The following is a 26,661-nucleotide window of genomic DNA, read 5'->3' on the forward strand; positions in this document are numbered from 1 at the left end:
CTCCATAAATTACATACATCTACACAGTACAGATTATAAGAAAATAATGTTGAATTTTGACATATTGCTTTTATGTGAATATAAATAATAACTATAGAGAATTGTAGAGACTACACCTATATTCAAAGAGATAAATGTATATGACAATTATTTAACTTTGCAAATAAAGCGCACCCAGATATAATTGAATTATGGTGAAAGTATCTTTGAATGACTGTTAAATTATTAAAGTTTATCCCAATTCTCAGTAACTGACAGTTTTACTCATGTGAATATTTTTTTAATTTTTTATTCTTTTTATTATTGAATAATTTATTTATTCTATGAAAGTATGCTCTTAAGAATAGTAATTAAGAGTATCAAAAGGGGGAGGCAGATAATTTAATAAACAAAGTACTTCCAAAGCATCTAAACTCCAGAAGAGGAAAACATGAACATATAAATAAATTGAAAGAACACTGATTATTTCCCATGAAATCACTAGTTTCTATCAAAAATGAATCTAATCATTGATAATGCACAAAAATAGATTCTGAAAATGTATATATTGGATCCATTCTTTGAGAATATGAAACATATTAAAATAGCTTTTATAGAGAAACCTTGGTTTGTTGCATGATAACCTTGATTGCGAATTAAAAATTTAGTACTCTCAGAGTCTGGATGGTTCGCTAAGTGGTAGAGTGTTGGCCTGGCTTGTGGAAGTCCTGGGTTCGATTCCCGGCCAGGACACACAGGAGAAGTGCTCATTTGCTTCTCCACCTTTCCCCCTCTCCTTTTTCTCTATCTCTCTCTTCTTCTCCCGCAGCCAAGGCTCCATTGGAGCAAAGTTGGCCTAGGTGCTGAGGATGGCACAATGGCTTCCTCCTAACATGCTAGAATGGCTCCAGTTTCAACGAAGCAGCGGCCCAGATGGATAGAGCATTGCCCCCTAGTGGGCATGCTGGATATATCCCGGTCTGCCACATGTGGGAGTCTATCTGCCTCCCAGGTTCTCACTCCAGAAAAATACAAAAAAAATAATAAAAAAATTTAATACTCTCAGCTCCAATTCTATCTTCATTGCCCTTTCAGAGACAATTGTGCTAGATCCCATAACCTTTTTTTTGTCAGCTCATTTGATATTTTGCCAAGAAAGGCAAGGGAGAGAAACACGAAAGAAAGGGCTTTTCTTCCTGCTTTCACAATGTTTTCTCTTGTGTGGCTACAGTGGGGTGGTGGACAGCTGCATGCATGCAGGCAGTGCTTGTGGTATCCACCCCTCACAAAGCTTCTGCAGCTAGTCAGATTCAGTGTTCCTTTTCCTCCAGACCTTGCCGTCTGACATTGGCAGGGAGCTCTTCCTGCTTGTCAGCACAGCTTGAGATCCATCTTCTCCAATATCGGCTGCAGACTTGGAACTGCTCCAAGAAAACAGTCTGCTGTATAGTTTTCCGTAGTGAACTGTCTTCCGTGAAGTCTAACACTCATGCTGAAGAAGTGGACCTGTGTTCCATGTGATTCCACCCTTTGTACTCTTATTTAACCCTATGGTATATTTTATAATTATCTTTTATGTCCTCTTTGTAGGCTATCCCCAACAAAGAGTTAATAGTTCTTTAAATCAAATATCTCATGGTTTCTCTCTCCTGAGTCGACTGATTTATATACTTTGCTGCTTTAGAATGTTCAGTCCTCATTTTCAACACATAAAAGCTAAGACCAATCAATTAACTTAAAGGTATATGTGATATTGTTCACTTTATTACAGACTAACATAAAAGTTCTTGATATTATAATTCATAATTATTTTTACATGATTTATTTTCATTTCTAGCAGATTTAGAAATATATAACATATAACTGGATAAATATTATTTAAAATTAATATAGATATAGATTTAAAAGCATTTTATGATACCAAGGGTAAAGTATCAGATAAACAGTACACTTTAAGTGACTACGATGTTTCAAAGTAGATTTATTTTCAGTAATATTGTAGCACTGTGGTGAGTGATGTTGATCACCGGGACGCTCTGCACGGGTCAGAGCACCTTCCTATTAATATTGCTGTGAACCTGAAAATGGTCTCAAAATGGTCTTAGAAATAGTTTTACCTACATAAATGCATAGTGTATGAAGAAACTAAAACTGTGGTAGTTAGTGATAGTGAGAATATCATTATACCAAATTTAGGTAATCTAACGTGCTTGGTGCTTACAAACATATGTTCCTTTTTCTGAACAGGGTTTATAAGAGAGCATGGGTCTCTGAAATGTCACATATGTACAATTCTTGTTCAAATGTGAAGTTTTTGAGAATCTGAAATACAGAGATAATATATAATTAATCTGGTAACATATAACTTAATATTGTATTGAATAAATAATTTCTTTAGAGTAATAATTACATATGTAAATATATATAATTAATCTGGTAACATATAACTTAACATTGTATTGAATAAATAATTTCTTTAGAGTAATAATTACATATGTAAATATATATAATTAATCTGGTAACATATAACTTAATATTGTATTGAATAAATAATTTATTTAGAGTAATAATTACATATGTAAATCTGAATATTTCTCTACAAAAAAAGCTTAGTTTATTTATATAAATTTTCACACATTGCTCTTTTTTTCTAAGATTAATTCCTAACCTAGCAAGCATGAAGGCATAAAATATATAAATCTCAAGAAACTTACAGTTTGGAAGAGAAAGTTGAGCCATTTGGCTGTAGCCACAAATTATTATTGTTTCTGTGGGAGAGTTCAATCCATGGAAATATATTGAAAATGCTCAAAAAATTCTATGAGAAAACAAATTTTATGAGAAATTAAGTAAACACTTGCATACAGATTTGAATTTGGAAACACGAAGTAAGCCTGCAGATGGAGGAGGAGGAGGAGGAATCTCACAAGGTCAGGGTGACTGCCAAACAAACTGCACACAGTCCACCAGCATCCGGTGAAATTAGTAAGAGAGAGAGAAAAAAAAAGAAATCAACCCACATCTGATGAAATTGGTGACTTATCAATCAAGTTTTACACTCCCTGAATTGTTGGTGACCCACCCAGCTGACCCAGTATATCCAACATCCAGATGTTCACAAGTTTTGTTGCAATACAGAGGACCCTAAATCAACATGGCACACCACAAGATTTAAGTGAACTGAGTCAACAGCTGTCACATAAGCAGCAGTATCCTAACCAACTTTCCATAGAAACAGATAAGTACATTATAGACTCATAGAGTTTGGACCTCTGCCCACCACCCCTATTAAACAGAAAATACAGGATGATTGGTTAGTGGCTGAGATCACATCACTGTAAAACATTCCATAGGTCAAGAATAAGCTGCTGAAAAAAGAGAAGCTGGTTGTTGCTTGAGTGGGAGCCTGTTTCAGAGAATCTGGTATTTTCCTGAGGAGAGCTCAAACATAGGAATCTTGTATCCTGGGAAAGCCACACTCATCCTGAAATGCAGGTGCAGGATGAGAAAATGACAGAGAATGACCTTTGCTTTATTCAAGAGAGAGTCTTCTGTTAGGCAACTTGAAACTGACATTATGGATGTTAATGAACTATTTAAAAATTTGGGAATGACAATTTATGATCAAGGAGATATGACAGCATAGAAACCAAAGTTGAAAATGTAGGGGTGCATGTCCAACAAGCCAACCAACAACTGTCAAGGGCTGCAAATATCAGAGAAAAGTTTCCTGAATGTAGTTGTGAGATGCACAAGCCATTAAAAAAATACAAGTTAACAATGAAAAACCAAACAAAACTTTTAACCTTTGCATTTAATGACTATATTATAATTATTTGTCCTCTGGGTTTTAATTGTACGTAAAATTTTAAATGTGGTTTTTACTTATATTAAACAGTGAGAATGACTTCAGAAACTAATAAATTTTCCTCAGAACAAAGGCCAAATTAGTATTTTCAGCTACCTTATTATTATTATTTTTTTTGTATTTTTCGGAAGCTGGAAACGGGGAGAGACAGTCAGACTCCCGCATGCGCGGGACCCGGATCCACCCAGCACGCCCACCAGGGGATGACGCTCTGCCCACCAGGGGGCGATGCTCTGCCCCTCCGGGGCGTCGGTCTGTTGCGACCAGAGCCACTCTAGCGCCTGGGGCAGAGGCCAAGGAGCCATCCCCAGCGCCCGGGCCATCTTTGCTCCAATGGATCCTTGGCTGCGGGAGGGGAAGAGAGAGACAGAGAGGAAGGAGAGGGGAAGGGGTGGGGAAGCAGATGGGCGCTTCTCCTGTGTGCCCTGGCTGGGAATTGAACCCGGGACCCCTTGCACGCCAGGCCGACGCTCTACCACTGAGCCAACCGGCCAGGGCCTCAGCTACCTTATTTTCAATATCAACTTTTAAAAAAAACTTTTTTGGTAGTTGGCTAAGATTTAGTTTTGGTTTTGAGTATACAGCATGTTGAATAGATGTTTGTATAACCTGAGAGGTGCTCACACCAGTAAGTCTGGTGTGCATCAAACACCATGCATGGTTTTTAAAATATTGTTCACTATCTTTTTTATGTTATGATTTGCATTGTCTTGACTGTTTTCAAACTGGCAATTTAAACACAACTTTTGAATAAAAGTTTCAAAACCTAAAAGCTACAATTTGTTCTTCACTAATCATTCTGTATCATTCTTTATTAAACAAAGAATTAAGTATTTTCCAATTAACTCAATTATCTTTTTTAAAAAAATTTTGTTTTAATGATCTGTTCATCATACTGTAGAAAGTATTATCTTTGTTTATATATTGTATTTAATTATATTTTTATTAGCAGTTTGATAATAGATAATATTTTAATGGCAAGCTATAAGACTTCAAAAGGGAACAAATAAATATTAAGTAACTATGTAAATTGTGTATTTGCAATTAAAATATTTAGAATTAAGTAAACTTAAGAATGAGAAAAGCAAATAAAGTTAATTCTCCCTAAGTTATAGTCTTTCAATTGGACACATCAAGAAAATATATTGGTATGATTAAGTGAAGGGGACAAATGGACAAAATGAACAATTTCATAGTTCTGATGAAAGACTAACAATAACTTATGATTATTTATTATTAGAAAAACTGCTAGGGATTCAAGCAAGAATAGAGCAAATTTGTGTCTTCTTGTCTAGGATGCTCCCATGTCTCTCTCAATCCCCATCTGAGCTCACTGAGTAAGAATTATAATTTTTAATTATAACTTTAATTCTAATTTTATTTATAATTTGGGAAAGCTGTAAATATTAATGGTGTTATAGTCACAGGGGCAGACTTGGTTGGCAGTGGGAGGGGTTGTTAAATTGTCCACTACTTTTTTAGCTCAGAGTGCTATATGCAGTACATAGTAAATGAGAACCACCTGTTTCCTAGTCCAAGGTTGTGCTCTCCATGGTGTCAGGCATAGTGTCAGCCATAAATATAACCAGAAGGTACCAGAAATGAGAGTACAATAAGAGAGATGACATCAGCTCTCTACATATGCTCATCTGAAAGAAAAGTGTGCATATGTGTAGAAGAAACTAAGATGGTTCAGTTAAAAAGAGCCAAGAAGACTTTAAAAACTAATTTCATTGTTTTAGCACTTCCCTATACAAACACACACATAAGTGCATCAAATAGCAAAGGGCTGAAGCCATACTGACTTTAGGAGGTATAGAATACATTTTAAAAATCATTGGTTGTCCAGTTATGCTTATACATGGGGCATCCCAGGTAAGCCAAATTAAAAATAAATAAATTAACTACAAGAATCCCAGGTAAACTGGATTAAAAAAATAATAAACAATGATAATTAAAAAAAAAACTGAATAAGTATAATCTCAAAAGAGATAATTCTCAGTAAAAGTTTAATCAAGTTACAAAAATAAATCTAAGGAAGATGTAGATTGCATGTTTACTATACTATATTATTAAAAATATATACTCATAAAATATTAGAACATGCAAAGTAATTGAAAAAAATGCTCCATACTCAGGGGGGAAAATTTGTCAATAAAATAAATTTTATTGGGATAAGATATTGGGTTTATTTAAAAAATATTTTAAAGAAATTATTATAAATATGTATTTATGTATTAAAAACTATGTTCATATAACTATATAAAAATCTGATAGCGATGAGAACAACTAGAGAACTAAAACCTATACAAAAGAATCAAGTAAAATTTCTCAGTTGGAAAATACATAGAAATATTTACTATATGTACATAAGTTTTGTGATTCAGAAGAAAAAAATGATGAAATTAAAGATGGAATAATAGAATGACTAATTCCTGAGGAAATAGAAAAAAAGAGGAAAATTAGTGGAGCCTCAGAGACCTTTTAGAACAGTATCAGGAAAATCATCATTGGTGTAAATATTGTATGAGAATATAGAGGGAGACAGAAAAATAATTTTTGAGACACAATGAATGAACAATGTCTTAAGTTTTATGTTAAAAATGTATAAACCTATGCATATTAATATTTTTATAAAGAAGATCATCTGTTATAAATTATATATATCAATCAAACTATGGTATAAGAAAATGTAATCTTTACTTTTACCACATAGCAACACAAATATAGTGTCACAAAAATATAAATTTGAAAGTTATAGCCCTGGCCGGTTGGCTCAGCGGTAGAGTATCGGCCTAGCGTGTGGAGGACCCAGGTTCGATTCCCGGCCAGGGCACACAGGAGAAGCGCCCATTTGCTTCTCCACCTCTCCGCCGCGCTTTCCTCTCTGTCTCTCTCTTCCCCTCCCGCAGCCAAGGCTCCACTGGAGCAAAAGATGGCCCGGGCGCTGGGGATGGCTCTGTGGCCTCTGCCTCAGGCGCTAGAGTGGCTCTGGTCGCAACATGGCGACGCCCAGGATGGGCAGAGCATCGCCCCCTGGTGGGCAGAGCGTCGCCCCTGGTGGGCGTGCCGGGTGGATCCCGGTCGGGCACATGCGGGAGTCTGTCTGACTGTCTCTCCCTGTTTCCAGCTTCAGAAAAATGAAAAAAAAAAAAAAAAGAAAGTTATTCAATAAAGAGAAAATATAAACCCTAAGAGCAAGGTAGGAAATTATCTTCATGAACTTTAGTTAAGTTAACCTTTGAAATAGGTCCAAAGTAGTCATGAACACCCCAAATAAGATATTGGACTATGGCAACATTAATATATTTTAGTTATTAAAAGATACCAATATAAGAATAAAAATGTAACTAACAGTCAAATGAGCTATTCCCATCTTATAATTTCAAAATAAAAAGCTTGTACACAAAATAGGAAGGAAATGATAGGCCACATACAGGAGAAATGGTTGAGAGACATGAACAGTCACTTCTCATTCTCACAGTAGAGATTTTCATAATGATGAGTGCTGAGAAAAGTGTGTTCAATCTATCAGTAATCAGGAAAATGCCTATTGGTGTGATAATAATACTTTTGTAAAATGATCAGAACTTATAGCATTAAAATTTCTGAGAATAAATCATAAAACTATTGGATGAAATGTGCATTTACACAATTAACTAAAAATGATGGGATAACCTAATATATTTAGCATATACATATATTTATGGGAATACAATTTTTCTGAGCATAGAAAAAAATAAATTATAATTGTATACATATACAACTATAATAATATAATTTTATTTAGTAATTATTTTTATATTATTAAAATATAATTTTATACTATATAAATAAGACATGTGACATTTATATATAGTGTAAATTATTTAAAATACAATATTTGTAAAAAAGACATATGCATGAATTTTTATAAAATAATTATTCATAATGCCACACATTAAAAAACAATTATATTCTGAGTAGAATAGATTAAAACGTCATGTGTATACAACACAGCGGTGAAAATTAACAACTAAAGATAAATGCAGTATTATGGACAAAATGCAAAAATATCATAAGGGGAGTAGAAGAAGACACATAAAATGTATAATGAATCATTTCCATTATATAAAGTTCAAAATAAAACAAATAGTTTGTAATAAAACAATCAGAACCATGCCTAAGTGAGGAGGGAGAGAAGCTATGAGAGAGTGCACAGGAGCGGGGCCACCACGGACTGGCCACTTCTGCTTCATGATCTGATTTGTAATTACATTGAGCTTTGCTGTTTGTAATTAATCTGCACAATCATGATATCTTTATTTTCCATGAGGTATTGCAAAACTAAGTAGCAATGTTTATGTCAGAAAAAAATATTTATAGAAGCATGGTTGTCTCTGAAAAGCAAGAATAGAAAATTATCAAATGAGTATTAATGGCATAAAATATGAATAAAATATAGAGACAATGTAGTATTAGCTGCCTTTAAAAGAAATGAACTACAAATATATACAAAATAGGAATGAATTCTACAAATATGGTGTAAATTAAGCTGCTAAGTAAAATGTTGGAAACATTTAAAAACTTACCACTTCCTCTTCACTATCTATGTAGAGCAGGCTAGAGTTCTTGGAAGCACAGGCCGTCAGACTCTCAGTCCAGGCCTTTCTTTCAGTACTAATGTAATAGCAGTTGTTGGAAAATAGTAACCACTCCTTTGTATATCGACCACAGTGACATGCTGAAGAAAGATCATGAATATTATTCAAAAATACTTCAAAATAGAAAAAACTAAATTAATTTGCATACATATAGACACATTCCTGCAGAACATATGTATACACTCTCATCTGCTGGCCCATATAAAAGCAAACACACTCACATGCACACACAGAGAAGGGTCAGCCTCTCTTTGTCTAATCTATGTGCCCATATGAAGCAAACACACACACAAAAATATCCACTCTATACATATCTTGAATGTCAATGAACAAAACCACTTTTGTAGAATACAAAAATTATCTGAATGTATTGGCAACAATGGTTATGACGATTTTAAATAAATGTTTCCTCATATTGTTGCATAAGAAAACACTTTTCTATACTCACTAATTATGAACATTTATTGCCCAATATTATAACTAATGATCCCTCCCCCAAACTGTGATTTTTTTTACTTCTTTATGTCAGATAAAAAGTATGAACTGTACTAATATCACAACTTACAAAATACTGTTGTCCCTATCTGGTTCTTGGTTGTCAAGGAAGAATTATTCTTCTGGTTTCCATTAGCTAAAAAAAAAAATTCTTATTAAAAAAATATTGATCTAAATAAAATGATAACTCTTTTTTTTCTACATTGAAATATGGTGTTTTGTTTATACAAAAAATTAATGAAGCAATGGTAATTTATAAGGAAAATAATACAAATTTAATTAATAATATTTTCTTTTCCATTACCACATTATAGAACTATCATGTCATTTATTAATAATGCCAAATAATGTAACTTGCACTAATGCTGTCTTTATAGAATTGATATTCTTATAGTCATTCATTTTTGTTTTCCCAATTAAATAACATTCTTTATATTGTTTCCTTTGTTACATGAAAAGATATAGGTTTTTTTCCCTGGCATTTAATGTTATCTAAACATGTACTCAAACAATATAAAGACAATAAAAATTACTCAAAATAATATAGTTAGAATTTAATTTTTATGATATAAAAATATATGGTGTATCTATATGTATTATATATATAAATATATATATCTTACTATATTTGAATTTGATTATTTTTAATAATAACATCTAGTAACACATAGAAGATAGACAAATTCAATATCAAGTGAAAATATTCGTTCAATATGATGCATTATTTTTCAAGGAATTTTAAAAATGGATAGAATTATTAACTGACATTAATTAAAGAAAATGTTTGAATCTCTAAAAATGAAACACTTATTTTTAGATGAAAACTTGAATATATATAGAGAAAAGAGAAATTGTATGAAATAAATTATGTGAATATATCTCTGTAGCTATTGAGTTGATAAAATATTAATGATAATGTTTTAAATTTAAAAAAATACTTGTATTAGAAATCAAGAGAAGGAATGTGGCATAAGTAGTAGATAAAAGTAGATGGTTGGTCTATTTTTGAGAGTATAAGTATATTAATTCCTAGAATTAAAGAGTAAAGAATGCATGCAATTAAATGCAGGCAACTAATAAAAGAATATTTAAAGTATATGGAATTAACAACTTTTATAGATAGAAGTGAGAATAAAAATATTTATTATGAAAGATAAGAAAGACTTCAAATAAATAATACTGTTTATCCTAATTAAATGATAACTACATAATACTTAATAATTGACTATAACAAAGGTAACCAACTTTTTTACAATGAAAAAGAGGACAAAAATAAATAGAAGAAAACAATATCGGGATGTCAGAGTAATGGCGGGGTAGGAAGCGATACTGATAAATCTCCCCCAAAACTCAACAAGATCTTCAACCAGAAACAGAAAAACCTATCCTTGGAGCCTCCAGATGTTTCACAATACACCCGAAGGTATGGTTGAGCGAAAAATTGGCTAAATATATAACCAAACCCCGAAGGAAAGAGGGAGTAAGAAATGCTCCGCCTTCCTCACTAACCTAAACAGGGCGGCTTTCTCTGGGATCTGTGAATATAGAAACTGAGGTGGGCAAAGGAGCTGAATAGATCCAGGCCGGGGTACAAACGGCCGAACCAGGCTGTGGCACGGAGATCCAAGCCGAGGAAAAACTTCCTATGGCAACCCGGGCAATACAAGCTAATACTCGCGCCAAACCCAGACAAAGAAAGACAAGCAGGGCAGCCATTTTCCCCGATCCCCTGGTCGGCGGGAGCAGATAGTGGGCGAGAGATTCCTTCCAAAGCCCCGGGAGTGGGTGCCCGTGTTGTCCCACAGAGAGGCAGAGTCAGAGGCCTTTGTGTGGGCCAAAAGTGGAATCTCTGGGCAGCCCCAGCACCCTGGGAAAGCCGTGCATGGGAGGGAGCGAGAACTAATTCCAACGGTGGAACTTTTCCATGCGGGAGGGGGTTTCACTCAGAGGGAAACGCGACTGGCCTGATATCCTGGTCTGCGCGTGCAGATAGTGAGCGAGAGATTCCTCTGAGTGCCTTGGCAGTGTGCACGCATGTTATTGCACAGAGGGGCAGAGTCAGGGGCCTTTGTGTGGGCCAAAGCAGAATCTCGGGCCGTCCCAGCACCTTGCAAAAGCTGCACATGGGGACGGAGCGAGAGCCAATTCCAACTCTGGAACTTTTCCATGCGGTTGGGGGTTCCACTCAGAGCGTGAGACTGTCGGCTGGATATCCTGGTCTGCGCGTGCAGATAGTGAATGGGAGTTTCCTCCAAGCGCCCCGGGAGTGGGCACCTGCCTGTGTTACCGGACAGAGTGGCAGAGCCAGAGGTCTTTGAGTGGGCAGAAACCCTGCCTGATTATGCTAGCAGCTCTGACTGACTGAGCCTTACCCAGAGCCCTGTGCTGAGTGGAAATAGAGTGAGGAGTTGCCAGCTCTTTGAGCCTCTTACTATCCAGGCAGAGGCAGAGGCAGCAGCAACCCCATAGCTGGATTATCAGGCTACTAATTGAGGAAGGAAAGACTAGGAGAAAGGCTCCAGGAACACGGTCTCTCTCACTGTCAGACCCTATAAATGCTAATGAGCCTTGACTGCCAACGAGACTAAAGCACAATACATGACATCGCCATAGACACTTATCAACTGCAAACCTCTACCTGAGCATGCCAAAGGGGCAGAACCTGGGGTACAGAGTCACCGACCAGGAAGAGGGAGAGAAAAGAAAAAGCAAGAAGATAACCTCTCAAAATCAGGAATAATCTGCAGACTTTATAACCTATCCCATTTTATTCTTTATTAAATCTCATTAATACTATCAACAAAACCACCCTTAGATGCCATTAAGGAAGAGAAAATCAAATATCATGGATACAAAAGAAAGAGAGGTAACACAGATAGATGAGGAAAAATCTATGGAGAAAAAATTTAATATATTGGAAACCTTGGAGCTAAATGACAGAGAATTCAAGATAGAAATCCTAAAAATCCTCCGAGATATACAAGAAAACACAGAAAGGCAATTTAGGGATTTCAGAAAACAACTCAATGAACACAAAGAATATATGTCCAAGGAAATTGAAACTATAAAAACAAATTAAACAGAGATGAAAAACTCAATTCATGAGCTGAAAAACGAAGTAACAAGCTTAGCTAATAGAACAGGTCAGATAGAAGAGAGGATTAGTGAAATAGAAGACAAGCAACTTGAGGCACAACAGAGAGAAGAAGAAAGAGACTCAAAAATTAAAAAAAATGAGATGGCCCTACAAGAATTATCTGACTCCATCAAAAAGAATAACATAAGAATAATAGGTATATCAGAGGGAGAAGAGAGAGAAAATGGAATGGAGAACACACTCAAATAATAGATGAGAACTTCTCTAGCCTGTGGAAAGAACTAAAGCCTCAAGTTCAAGAAGCAAACAGAACTCCGAGTTTTCTTAACCCCAACAAACCTACTCCAAGGCATATCATAATGAAATTGGCACAAGCCAACAGCAAAGAAAAAATTCTCAAGGCAGGCAGGGAAAAGAAGAATACAACATATAAAGGAAGGCCCATTAGATTATCATCAGATTTCTCAGCAGAAACTCTACAAGCTAGAAGAGAGTGGACCCCAATATTTAAAGTCCTGAAAACAATATCATAAATAAAAAAACTGTATTTATTGCAACAATAATACATCATAATATGATAAATGCATAATAAAAACATTTGTAATATTTTATATTGCAGTTATGCTTACATGTGTATTAATTTTTAACAATTGTAAAAAAGTACTCATTTTTATCTAAATGAGTACTTTTCCATTGAATAAATATTTTTTATCAATCTATCATCTTGTAACAGTATATTGGAAGTATCTGAACAAAAAATATTCTTCATATTGAATTTTATGGCAAGTGCTGCAGCTAGAATATCAATATTCTATCCCGATTTCTCAGTTGTCCAAAAATCATTAGTAATTAAAAAAACTCTTTCCACTGTTGCATTAGTTCTAGGGCAGCACAGTATAAATTGAACAAGAATAAATAAATTTTCACATGTAATATGTTCATTTTTGAAATGGCTGAATATTTCCACTCATCTTTTATCAATTTCAATGTGTTCATTTTCCCATTGTATTAATTTTTCAGAATTTAAATATACATTCAGTCTTCTAATTTCTTCAAAGAGACAATTATTGCCTATTTTTATGTCTGGCATTTTTTAGATAAAAACTAAGACAAGATTTAATATCTGTCCAATATACTTGTGATGAAGTAAAAAAAACCATTGAAAATTGTTATTTCCCATGATGTTTGTTTCAGACCATTCTTCGATATATTGGAAACATGTCTGGTAAAACTTCTGCACTTCTTTGATAAACTTTTCTGTTATGCCAGGATTTGATTCCTCTGACAATTTTCTTTTTATAATTAAAGGAAGAAATTTTTTTTAAAATGAGATTTATATTGAAGAATAAAGTTATTCAAAATAAGACTAACTTCCATAGCTGAAATGTATTCACCTTCAATCTTTTGAATCATTTTGTGAAAAATAAATGCTTAATTATGTACAAAATACAATTTTATTATTGTATTTAAGAACAATTCCAGGATTTTAGGACATTTATCTAAACTTAAAAAATATGAGTGGAGAGGCTCAAATAATTGTAGAACACACTCTATAGCAGGTGTTAGAGCAAGCCATCTTTTGAATATCCTAAAAGTTTTTTGTATTCAACATCTGCTTCTTCACAAAATTGATTTAAAGTAGCAACATAAATGATAAAATGACTAAAATGCAAATAAATTGTAGTTATTATCACTTCTACATCAATTGGCATGGCACATGACTCTGTGTTGATTGCATTTGAAAAAATATGTGCAATCCTAGTATTTCCTTTTGGAGTAACTCTTGTAATTTTACATACGCATTATTCATCCTTTTGCATCTTCGCCCACCAAAATTTGTATTTGTATTATCAGCCATTAATGCAACAACTTTGGACTTCAAATTGTTTTCATTTATTACTCTGTATAGATGGTTTGACAAAATTTCAGAAGTTTCACCCTCAATGGATTCTAAGTTTAAAATTTTTACTTGAATGACCTTGGTAACATTAAAATATCTTACTATTATTGGATATAATTTAATTTTATTATGATGCATCAAATAAAATCATTATATGCTGCATTTTCCATGTCCCTTGTAAGTATTTTGTAACAGTAATTCTTAAATACTAATTTCAAAATAGCTTTGCATTTTGTCCTGGCACATGAAAATTTTGCATAGTGAAAATTTTTAAATAATTTAGGTGTACAACCTATACTATGAAAACTTTGATTGTGAATTATGGTAAGAAATACAAATGTTTCTTCCATTGCAGCCAACTGTTTTTCATCTTTAGAAGAATTTGAAGTTTTAAAAAAAACTTGTTACTTTACAATTGGAAGCTGATGCATCTAATGATTGCTTATGTTTGTTGGTGGTCAAGTGTTTTGTTATTGCTGCTCTGCCCCAACTGCAATCAAAACTCTCCACTGCAAATATTGCAGAAAACAATGGTATCTTTCTTTGATATGAGAAATGGAAATTCCTTTTTTAATTTATCATTGAAATGGCATTTTCTCTTTTTTCATTTCTCCATCCCTTAAATGAAATAAAAATTAAAAATAAAATACAGAGCTACACAAACAATGCAAGCACATTAGGAACTGAAAATGTTACATTATGGTAGGTGAATTTTCTGGAAGCTAAATGAATAAAACTAAATATCAAACAAAACCACTAATTTGGAGTGATATTCGGATGTATGTATCATTTTCTAATTAAAAATGTCTCTTTTATGCAGCTACTTAATCAAAATGCATTATTAATAGATATGGCTTGAGGTTAGATTTCCACTTTATAACTCAAATTTTGGGAAAATACTTGTAAATAAAATTATATTTATTTGGAAATTATTAAATAGATAATGAATTAAAAATGTGAATTGTGCTTACTTGTCTATGATTGAATATTCACTGAGAAAGAAATAATCATGAGTCTACAATGTTGTTTGTGCCATGTCATGTTTCAGTAAGAAGTACACAAAGCCATTTGTGCACTCGGTATATCATGCGCTCTCTCAAGGTTTCCCGTGTGGAGCGCGTGCATTTCATAATCGTGTCTCACCGCACTGTACTGATCCTTGACAAATCATCATGTTAAATAGAAATATGTCACATAACATGCAATGGATTGACTCTGCATAGATCGAATATGGACATTTACAGATTAGTCTTCCAATATCAAAAGAGAGGACATGTAGAAGGACTCTTTTTGAGGGAGAACAGAACTTACAAAAGGGGGACTGTCCTCCCTAATGGAGGATGATTGGTCACCTTATTATAACTGTATATTTACACAAATACATAAAATATTTAAATCACACTTATATGTTAATTTAATTATATTAAAAATATACAGAATAAGCTTTTATTTATGTATTTATTTGTAAAAGATTTTATTTATTCTTTTTAGAAAGGAGAAAGAGAGAAAGAAGAAAGGATAGGGGAAAAGCAGGAAACATCAACTCCCATAGGTGCCTTGATAAGGCAAGCCCAGGGTCTAGAAATGGTGACATCAATGTTCCAGATCCATACTTTATCCACTGTGCCACCACATGTCAGGTCTAACAATGTTTTTATTTTAAATTTGTTTGTATCTAATAATAAAAGTTCAACATATATAGGGCCCTGGCCGCTTGGCTCAATGGTAGAGTGTCGGCCAGGTGTGCGGGAGTCCGGGGTTTGATTCCCGGCCAGGGCACACAGGGGAAGCACCCATTTGCTTCTCCACCCCTCCCCCTCTCCTTCCTTTTTGTCTCTCTCTTCCCCTCCTGCAGCCAAGGCTCTATTGGAGCAAAGTTGGCCCAGGCACTGAGGATAGCTCCATGGCCTCAGGCACTAGAATGGCTCTGGTTGCAACAGAGCAATGCCCTAGATGGGCAGAGCATCGCCCCCTGGTGGTCATGTTGGGTGGATCCCGGCCGGGCACAGTCTATCTGACTGCCTACCCATTTCCAACTTCAGAAAAATACCAAAAAAAAAAAAAAAAAAGTTCAGCATATATAAAAAAGTGAAGAAGAAATAATTGTAAATGGGAATATAAATAATTTTTTCACTACTTACCAAAGAGTTGGGTATATAAAAAATACTATAGAAGGTTTTAAACAAATAACCAATACACACACAGTATATAAATGCATAGAATACTCTTATTTTTTCTTTACATTATTTTATTTTGAGACAGAGACAGAGAGATGGACAGATAGGTGCAGACAGACAGGAAGGGAGAGAGATGAGAAGCATCAGTTCTTCATTGTGGCACTTTAGTTGTTCATTGATTGCTTTCTCATATGTGCCTTGACCCAGGGCCTACAGCAGATTGAGTGACCCTTTGCTCAAGCCAGCATCCTTGAGCTCAATCTGGTGAGCCTTTCTCAAACCAGATGAGCTCATGCTCATGCTGGTGACTTCAGGGTTTATGATCTCTGCATCAGAGTCCGATGCTCTATTCACTGCACCACTACCTGGTCAAGCTAATGTTTTTTATTTGTTGATTTTTAGAGAGAAGAGAGAGAGAAGCAGCAGGAAGTATTAACTCATAGTAGTTGCTTCCTGTATGGGCCTTGACCAGGCAAGCCCAGGGTTTTAAACTGATGACCTCAGCATTCCAGGTTGATATTTTAATCACTGCACCACCAGAGGTCAGAAAATATTTTTAAAAAATGCTCTATATAGGGTGAAGCAAAGGCTGGTTTATAGTTGTGAGTAGGTAAAACACAGAAATTATATTTTATTAATATTTATTAATTATTATATTATTTTCCATATAAACAACTGTAAGCCTATCTTTGCCCCACCCTGTAAATTCATATTATCAAGAATGTTACTACAAAATATATAGAACTGTGGTGTCACTGCAGTAGCCACTCATCAAATTTGACAAGTGAGCACAAGAAATGTAGATATTCAAATTTAAATTTTAATAATTAAAAATAAATAAAATTTTAGGAGAGCTTTTTCTGTCACACTGGCTACATTTAAATAGAAATGTAGAACTTTTACTGATTCACAGAAAATTCTGTAGTAGTTTATAAAAATAAAAGTCAATAACACCAAATTTAAAAATTCTTACATGATTTTAAAATCAGTAATAACTTTCTAAATAATATAACAATTCAAGAAGTGATTGCAATGAATGATCAAAATTTTTATGTGAACTATAAAGCAAAAGTTTGTCTTATGAAATATTGATTGCTTTAAATAGTATACATCTTACTAAATAGAAAAAAACCCAAGCATGCATCTCAGGAAACTAAAAATAGTAAAACCAAAATTATGAGAAATTAAATTCAAATTAAGAAGGAAATCATGCCAGAAATTCAAAATCAAGACAAAAATCAGGCTCTGGCTGGTTGGCTCAGTAGTGGAGTGTCAGCCCAGCTTGTGGATATCCTGAGTTTGATTTCTGGTGGGGCACACAGGAGAAGCAACCATCTGCTTCTCCACCCTTTCTCTTCTCCCTTCTCTCTATCTATCTCTTCACCTCCCACAGCCAAGTCTTCATTGGTGCAAGTTGGCCTTGGAATTGAGGATGGCTCCATGACTTCCACCTAGAACCTAGAATGGCTCTCATTGCAATGGAGCAATGGCCCCAGATGGGAAGAACATTGCCTTCTAGTGGGCTTGCTGGGTAGATTCTGGTCATGCACATGCAGGAATCTGTGTCTCTGCCTCCTTTTATCTCATTTCAGAAAAATAAAAAAAAGAAAAGACAAATTAAAAATTACAGTAGAGAGGATCAACAAAGTAAAAGTTATTCTCATTAAAAATAATAAAATTGACAAATGACTTGTAAAAATTGAAAAGAAACAATCTTTTATATCTAGAGTAAATATGCAAATAGCTTTATTTACAGCTATTAAGCAGATATTAAGGCACATTATTAATACATTTTAATATCTATATTAAATAGAAAATTATGGAAATACAGTGCAACAAATAGGAACCTTAAAAAATCTAGCATGTATTACAGGAATTGAGTTTATTTTACAAACTTACCTACAAAAGTATTTTTCAAGGTCTGATGGTATCAGCAGTAAAAAATAACTATAACTATAAATTCTGAGACTAATGAAAGATACAAAGAGAACTCTGAAAGAATGAAAGAGAAAGGAAACATGGTTTGGTTCTTCAGGATTAAGGAGGGTATCTTATATCCTCACCCAACAAAAGAAAGTAGCTTAGGCCTGAGCTTTCCAATACTCAACCTAGCAAAAGGAGGTGGCTCAAGGAAATGATCTAGGCACCCTACAAGGGTGATCCATCAAGACACATGGTAGCAAAAGCAATCAGAGAAAGTGCTTCTCCTAAGAGAAACCAAGGAAGGTAATTAGGGGTGGAACTCACAAAAGGGATCCTATCACTAAAATTAATGGGCCCAGCTAGGTCTTTATCCCTGAAGGCATGACATACACACACCCCCATTGAGAGATATCAGATAGAATGGATTAAAATGTTACATCCACATAACTCAACAAAGAAAATTAAACTGCAGATAAATGCAATGTAGATGAAATGCAACAATATTATATGAGAGTGAAATGAGACATAAAGGAAAAAGTATACTGCATATTTTTATTTATGTGAGGTTAAAAAACACAAAGGGACTATATTATTAAAAGTCAGCACAGTGGTAAGTGATGAGGAAGGAGGCGTGATGAGAGGAGGACCGAGGAAAGAATACACAGGGAGCTGGCTGTGGAGGACAGGAAACTCTTATCTGTGACTAGATTTGTCATTGGATTGTCTCATTCCTCTTGTAATCTTTCTGCCCAATTATGGTACATGTAGTTTTCTTATCAAAAGGTAAAATTATATAGGAAAGTTTATTTTGAAACAAAGCATTTATAGAAGCACAATTTTTCTATGAAAAGCAAAACTAAAATGAGCAAATGTGCATCAGTGATATAAAATATAGACTATTGTCGGGAATTATCCATCTAACCTAAAACCCTCTATGACTTTTATTGGGGAACTTCAGTTAAAAGTCCTGACTGAAATCTCTTGGATACAAACACCAAGAAACTTTGTGCAGACACAAAGGAATGCATGTGGACTGGGTTTCAGAAAATTAACCCAGAGGTTCTAGATTGCCCCTTCCTTTGTGCTTGCTAATTAACAAAAGAAAAAGAATGTACTGACCCAAATTAGCCCTTTCTCTATGTCAGCAAAATAGCCACTAGTCATTCTTTCCCCTTATCACCTGATTTTCCTCCCTTGTAATCCTGTTACCCCTGTTCTGCTTCTGATCAATAAAAGCTAAGAAAGAAGGTAATCCAGGAGGTCTTCTTTGTTTCCCTTGGCAGGCCTTCCTTTCTTCCTCTTGATGTAAGTTTGTGTCTTGAGTAGGTTTTTCCCACATGGCACTGGTAGTTTCCAGTGGGCAGGAGTATGACAGAATGCTATAAAATTGAAAAGACAGTAGCCACAGCCATCATCACAACCGCTTGACCCATAACAGGTTCGCATAGAATTTGGACAGATGGTAATGAAACAATGGAGCCAAGAACTGGTGGGCCATTAACTTTAATCCTAGCTTGTACCCGGTGGGCAAGAAATACACACAATGGAAAAAACTGCCCTTTCCATTCAGGGCGCCCAAAGCCACTGACTTATTCGATTTTTCCTAGGATCAAAGGTTTCTACCTCACCAGCCTTATTCACCTGTTTCCCATCTCCTTCTCTCAGCACAAACTCTGCACAAACTGGCTTCTCCCTCAGCACTCCACCATCTTGGCTGGTTCTCCTGGCCTCCTCCATGTGGCCTTTGTCTGCTGTCTCCTCTAATGGTAATCTCAGGAACCGAGAGAGCAAGATTCCGGTTTGCCCCACTTTATAGTGTAGAAATTAAAACCTTTAATCCAATATACAAATAAGAAAGTCTCTGATACAAAGTCACTTATCTGAGATATAATGGGATTTCTCATAAGAGTGAACCACCCCACATCATGCAATCAATCAAAGGTGTGGGGAAAAGCTTAGTCTTAAAACTAAGCCTTAGGCCAGTGATGGGCAATCTTTGGAGCTTGGTGTGTCAAAATTCGCCAAAAAACCGAGCATAACTCGGGTGGTGTGTCACTTCGAGAAAAACAGCCTAACCGGAAGTCCCAGAACTAGATGCTCTGTGCCGGAGTTCTGTTGTTTTGGCCTACAGACCTCCGGCACAGAGTGTCTACACTACAGCAAATGTTTTATCCTCAGCTAGTGTACCTGGTCGTGCAGGAGCTGAGGATGAAACATCCTTTTCGGCATATGGCCCCAAACTTCTCTGGTAATGTCTGAATTCAGCCACATGTCATTGAAAATGGCTGTGCATGTCAGTGCTAACACACATGTCATAGGTTCACCATCATGGCCTTAGGCTATAACCACCCTGCCTGCTTACAGCCTGTTCCCCACACCCAATGCAAACTATAAGCAAGCAAACATATATCATATTTAAAAACTTATTTGACCAAAAAAAAATCAAACACTGAAATAGTACAATGACATTAAATAAGGAAAATTATGCACAAAATATGAATAAATTCTACAAATATATAGACTGAAACAAGAGTAGAAAAAAGTATATTGATCATCATTGTATTGAAGGAGGAGAAGCCAAAATAATGCACAGGAGAAAAGGGCCTATAATGTCTGGGGTCTTATGCCCCAGCCTGTGACCTCAGTGTTCAGGACTGAAGGAACAAGATTAGACAGAAAAGTTTAAAAAATATCAAAATACAGTTGTAAACCTTGTTTGTTATCAGTTCCTTGAAATGAACTTGCAGCTCATTTCAAGAAGAATGAGTAATAGGATTATTAAGGACAGATCTTCTGGCCACCTCTTTCTTTCCCCTCCCTAAGACACTAAAGTCAAGTAGGCCTGCAAACAAAGAAGTCATAGAAATTAGGCATTTGTCACATGAAAGCTAAAGCTGTAAAGGTATATGAGATGTAAGAAATCTAACTTTGAGGAGTGTTGGTCAAACAAGTTTGTAAATTGATATGTTTGCTTGCATATAGTTTGCATTGCATGTGGGGGACAGGCTGTAAGCAGGCTGGGTTGTTATAGCCTGAGGCTTAGTTTTAAGCTAAGCTTTTCCCTACACCCTTGACTGTTGCATGATGTGGGTGGTGCACTCTCATGAGGAATCCAATTATGCCTCAGATAAGTGACTTTGTATCAGAGACTTCCTTGTTTGTGTATTGGATTAAAAGGTTTTGATTTCTATACTATAAAGTGGGGCAGACCAGGAGCCTGCTCTCTCTCGGTTTCTGAGATTAGCATTAGAGGAGAGAGCAGAGAAAGAAGAGCAGAAAAAGGCCACATGGAAGAGGACAGGAGAAGCAGCCAAGGTGGTGGAATGCTGAGTGAGAAGCCTGTTTGTGCAGAGTTTGTGCAGGGAGAAGAAAGGAGATGGGAAACAGAGGTGAGTAAGTCTGGTGAGCTAGAAACCTTTGATTCTAGGAAACTTGAATAAGTCAGTAGCTTTGTGAGCACTGAATGAGTGGGTTTTGGAGCCCATTGTGTTTTTACTTGCCGGCTGGTTGCAAGCTAGGATTAAACTAATGACCCACCAGTTCTTGGCTCTGTTGTTTCATTACTATCTGTTCGAATACTATGCAAACCTGCATAGGCCAGGTGGCTGTGATGGTGGCCATGGCTACTGGCCTTACAGGGAGCATGTGTTTTTTTGCTGCTTTGGGGGTCATGCAGCTCCACTGGCTAAATAAATTCTATATGTTTTATCAAGCTTTCTGGGCATTTTTGTCCTCCTTTGATTCCTGTGACAGTGTCAATTCAAGTGAACAAGAAATTCTTACACTTGGGCAATTTTGAAGGTGGTTTATCTAATTACACTTTCAGAATATGGAGACTTTGAACTTGTAATGTGTCATCTAGTTTGTCCATTGGTAAGTGCCTCTGAGAAACATTTTCATATTCTAAAAGATTTCTGAATCAAAAGACTTGACCTCCTATACTGTTAACTTACTTCCATCTTAAAAACACAGACACTAAAAACATAAACCTTGTTAACAGTGTCTTAGATGTTTAAGTTCTACTCTTAGACAAGGTAGCTAAATACGGGTGTTGGTCAAATAAGTTTGTAAATATGATATATATGTTTGCTCGCTTATAGTTTACATTGGATGTGGAGGACAGGCTGTAAGCAGGCCAGGTCATTATAGCCTAAGACTTAGTTTTAAGACTAAGCTTTTCCCCGTACCCTTGACTGTTACATGATGTGGGGTGGTACACTCTCATGAGGAATCCCATTATGCCTCAGATAAGTGACTTTTTATCAGAGACTTTCTTGTTTGTATATTGGATTAAAGGTTTTGATTTGTACACTATAAAATGGGGCAGACCAGGAGCCTGCTCTCTCTCGGTTTCTGAGAGTAGCATTAGAGGAGAGAGCAGAGAAAGGAGAGCAGAGAAAAGCCACGTGGAAGAGGCCAGGAGAAGCAGCCAAGATGGTGGAGTGCTGAGAGAGAAGCCAGTTTGTGCAGAGTTTGTGCAGAGAGAAGGAGAGGAAAAACAGAGGTGAATAGGACTGGTGAGGTTAGAAACCTTTGATTCTAGGAAACTCAGATAAGTTAGTGGCTTTGGGGGCCCTGAATGGAAAGGGAAGTGTTTTCCCACTGTATGTTTTTACTTGCCCACTGGGTGCAAGCTAGGATTATAGCTAATGGCTCATCAGTTCTTGGCTTCACTGTTTCATTACCGTCTGTCTGAATCCAATGCGAACCTGCATGGGCCAGGCGGCTGTGATGATGGCCGTGGCTACTGGCTTTACAATGGGCATCACATAATTTTATTTACACTCTAATTATGTATTTTTTATTATAATGTAAAAATCTAAAATTATAATTCACAAAACAATAGGTACTTAATGGTATTTATCACTAATATTCTGAAGAAGTACTATATTTTCAACTTACTATAACTGTCATAAATATTAACTCTCAAATGTATCTTTTCAATCTCCCTGTCTTAGTTTTTTAAATTTCTTCAATTAATTTTGTTATTTTTATATAAGAAATTTATATTTCTCCTTATAAAAATAAATATTCTGTGAAAGATAAAACATTAAGCAACATTGATTTATACCATAATGTAAAAGATTAAAATATTAAATTACTACTCATTATTATTCATTAACTCATCTTGTATTTTTAGTTGTATGTATTTTAATAAAAATGACTGTTATAAATGACAAAAGCCTTAGTCTAAGTATGTAGGAGAAAAACTGTATATTTTTAAAAATTTTATATAACCAAAACTGGGGAGGGCAGAAAAGATAGACTTCAAAACACAAATTAAATAACACATTAATATCAGAAGAAATAAAATGTTAAATATAAATTATCTTTCATGTTTATTGAAACATTCTTCACCATAATTCAGGCATGAGAGCAACCTAAGTGTCTTCAGTGGGTGAATGAATAAAAAAAATGCTACACACACATAACACGCCCATACACAATGGACTATTTTTAAGCCATGAGAAAAAGAAATCCATGTTATATGTTACCAGCATGAATTTGAAGCATGTTGTTGAGTGAAATAAGTTAGCTGGAGAAGTACAAATACTGCATAGTATTATTTATATGTAGAATATAAAAATATCACATTCATAGAAAAATAATCATCAAAGGCTGGAAGTAAAAAAAATATGAGCTGGTTGGTAAAAGGGTAGAAACTTCCAGTTATAAGATGAATGAGACCTCAGTATCTAATGTGTTACATGGTGACTGTAGTCAATACACTATATTGTGTAATTGAAATTTACTAAGAAATATGTAAGGTATTTTTCCCTGCCAAGGAAGAAGGAAAGGCATAACCATGCAGTGTGGAATAGCAAAAGCTTTATTTAGTACAACACATCCTGCCCAATGAGGTTCTCTGTTCCGGGGGACAGGGGCCAGAGAAGTCTCATGGAGGAAACTGCATGGGGAAAATTTAAAGGGATTGTTTAGAGTGGTAGAGGTAATATGAGGTGGGAAAATTTCACTGGCTGACAGATGGTCTCTCTTTTCCAAAGGACTCCTGGAAAGTTTCTTTCTTTTTTTTTTTTTAATAAATAAATTTTTTATTTTAATGGGGTGACATCAATAAATCAGGGTACATATATTCATAGAAAACATTTCCAGGTTATCTTGTCATTCAGTTCTGCTGCATACCCATCACCAAAAGAGAGATCGTCCTCCTTCACCCTCTATCCAGTTTTTTTGTACCCCTCCCCCTCCCCTTCCCCCTCTCTCTCCTTCCCTCCCCCCACCCCCCTGTAACCACCACACTCCTGTCCATGTCTCTTAGTCTTGCTTTTATATCCCACCAATGTATGGAATCCTGCAGTTCTTGTTTTTTTCTGATTCGCTTATTTCACTCTGCATAATGTTATCAAGATTCCACCATTCTGCTGTAAGTGATCCGATGTCACCATTTCTTCTAGCTGAGTAGTATACCATGGTGTATATGTGCCCCATCTTCTTTATCCAGTCTTCTATTTTTTTACAGTGCTTAAAAGCCTTTAAGCAAACTCTTGGCCAATTCAGCAAGAATCCATAAAAGAGTAGTGTCCTTAACATGTTCACCAAGCCCAAGTTGGCCCCATCACCATGCCAAATCCCTGAGAAATGCAACCCAACCACAGTTCAGTCTGTTAGGAGTTGTCACAGGGATCAGGAGTCCAGGAAAAGTCCACACAGGAAAAGTCCGCATGGCGCTGGAATTGTTGTCACCGTTCTATACTTTGCAGCTCATGTCCAAGTCCCAATGACAGCTGCTTCTAGCTGGTAATGATTCAGGTAGACTGGAAAAGCCATTTGCAGCATGCATGGATATGGAGCTTCTGTTCTCTGCCTGGAGGGTTGAGACCAGGTTGCTTTTCCCTGGAGCTCTGCGACTGTGGCATGGTAAAGAGAACCTTGGGATACACTAAGCTGGGTGGCAAAGGTAAATTCATAATACAGGTTGGCAAAAGGGGGAAGGAGAGCTCTACATTAGGAGTAGGTCCCAGCCTGAAATATGAGTGGGGCATTGAGGTAGGAGGGATAAAGGAAACACTATATACTAAGCAAAGCAGCAGAAAATAGGACTATCAACATCCACAACAGAGATCTTTGAGGGAAGAATAAAAAACCTGACTATTCAGGCAAAACATAGTTAAGTGGCCCTTGTGCAAATGAGATCAGTTTACCTGCTTCTTGGAAGAAATACCCTAGGCTCGTCCACAGTGTCATAGATGGGGCCGACGGCCCTGGGCACCTTCAGCCTTCAGTGGCAAACCCCAGCTTTCTGGGCAAGGTTAGGTCATAAGTGGCTATAGCAGGGCTGGAAGAGACTGAACCCTCCCTTAGAGGAGCGAGGGGGAAGCCTACCTTCCAGTGTCTCTGTTTCCTCACAGCAGAGGCATGTAAGCCTGGCAGGCTTTAGCTCAATGACCTTCCTTCTGGAAAGTTTCTTTTGGTGCGCATGGGTGTGGGCAGTTTCAGCTGAAGTTCCTGGGTCTGGTTCTTCACGTGTCCTTCCCCCATTGCTCACCAACCTCACATTTCAACCTTTTATATTAGATAGGGGCACCACTGTTCATCTGGCTATTTCCTGCTGTATAGGGGTGCCATGGGCAGGGGAGGTTGAAAGGTGGTTGCTTTGAGAGGAGTCACATATATGGGTGCAGGAATATCTGACCGTGTCTTGAAAAACCTCATGGATGCAGTTCTGTAAGAATTTTAAAAAAGAGGAGCAAGTATGAGTAATCTACTGATAATTAGAGGAGGACCTAGGATAGGGGCAGCCCAGGTAAGGATGAGTGGCTGACATCAGGAGTTAAGCAGGTTGTAGGAGGAGATATTCTTGCTCACTTTCTCTTGTAAATGGGGAGGACATTGATGTTTTCTTCCATCAGGCCAGTCTCATTGAACAACATTGCTTCCTGTTTTAGCTCACTCTGGTGGCAGGGTCCTGGTGGGAGGAACAGGAGCCACAGGGGGATCTGCAGGGCTCAACCTTTAGGTGAGCCAGAGATGTGTAGGGCCCAGAGGTTCTGACTGCCAGCAGTCCTGCATGGGGGCAGGCTTGAGGCGAGAGACATGGTTAGAAATGAGGGTAGGCCCTGGCCGGTTTGCTCAGTGGTAGAGAGTCAGCCTGGCATGCGGGAGTCCCTGGTTTGATTCCTGGCCAGGGCACATAGCAGAAACGCCTATCTGCTTCTCCACCCCCCTCTCCTTCCTCTCTGTCTCTCTCTTCCCCTCCCACAGCCAAGACTCCATTGGAGCAAAGTTGGCCTGGGCGCTGAGGATGGCTCTATGTCCTCTGCCTCAGGCACTAGAATGGCTCTGGTAGCAACAGAGCAATGCCCCAGATGGGCAGAACATCGCCCCCCTGGTGGGCATGCCGGGTGGATCCTGGCCAGGTGCATGTGGGAGTCTGTCTGATCGCCTCCCCGTTTCCAACTTCAGAAAAATACAAAAAAAAAAAAAAAAGAAAAAAAAAAAGAAATGAGGGTAGTATTGATTATAAGGGAGTTCTTGGTAGTGAGGAAGCTCCTTTCTTTTCAGAGGGCATAACTAAGGAGTGCAAAAACGGGATTCCATCCAAATTGCGTGTCAGGGTG

General features: G+C 36.5%; 2 pseudogenes; both read left to right on the forward strand.

Moving 5' to 3' along the window:
• The window catches only part of LOC136319287 (large ribosomal subunit protein eL29-like), a 36,764-nt pseudogene extending 35,400 nt beyond the window's left edge, over positions 1 to 1,364 (forward strand).
• Positions 1,365 to 3,090: 1,726 nt separating this feature from the next.
• Positions 3,091 to 3,843, forward strand: LOC136319289 (syntaxin-7 pseudogene; annotated as a pseudogene).
• Positions 3,844 to 26,661: the final 22,818 nt, after the last annotated feature.

Source organism: Saccopteryx bilineata, chromosome 1 (assembly GCF_036850765.1).
Source record: "Saccopteryx bilineata isolate mSacBil1 chromosome 1, mSacBil1_pri_phased_curated, whole genome shotgun sequence".
NCBI lineage: Eukaryota > Metazoa > Chordata > Mammalia > Chiroptera > Emballonuridae > Saccopteryx > Saccopteryx bilineata.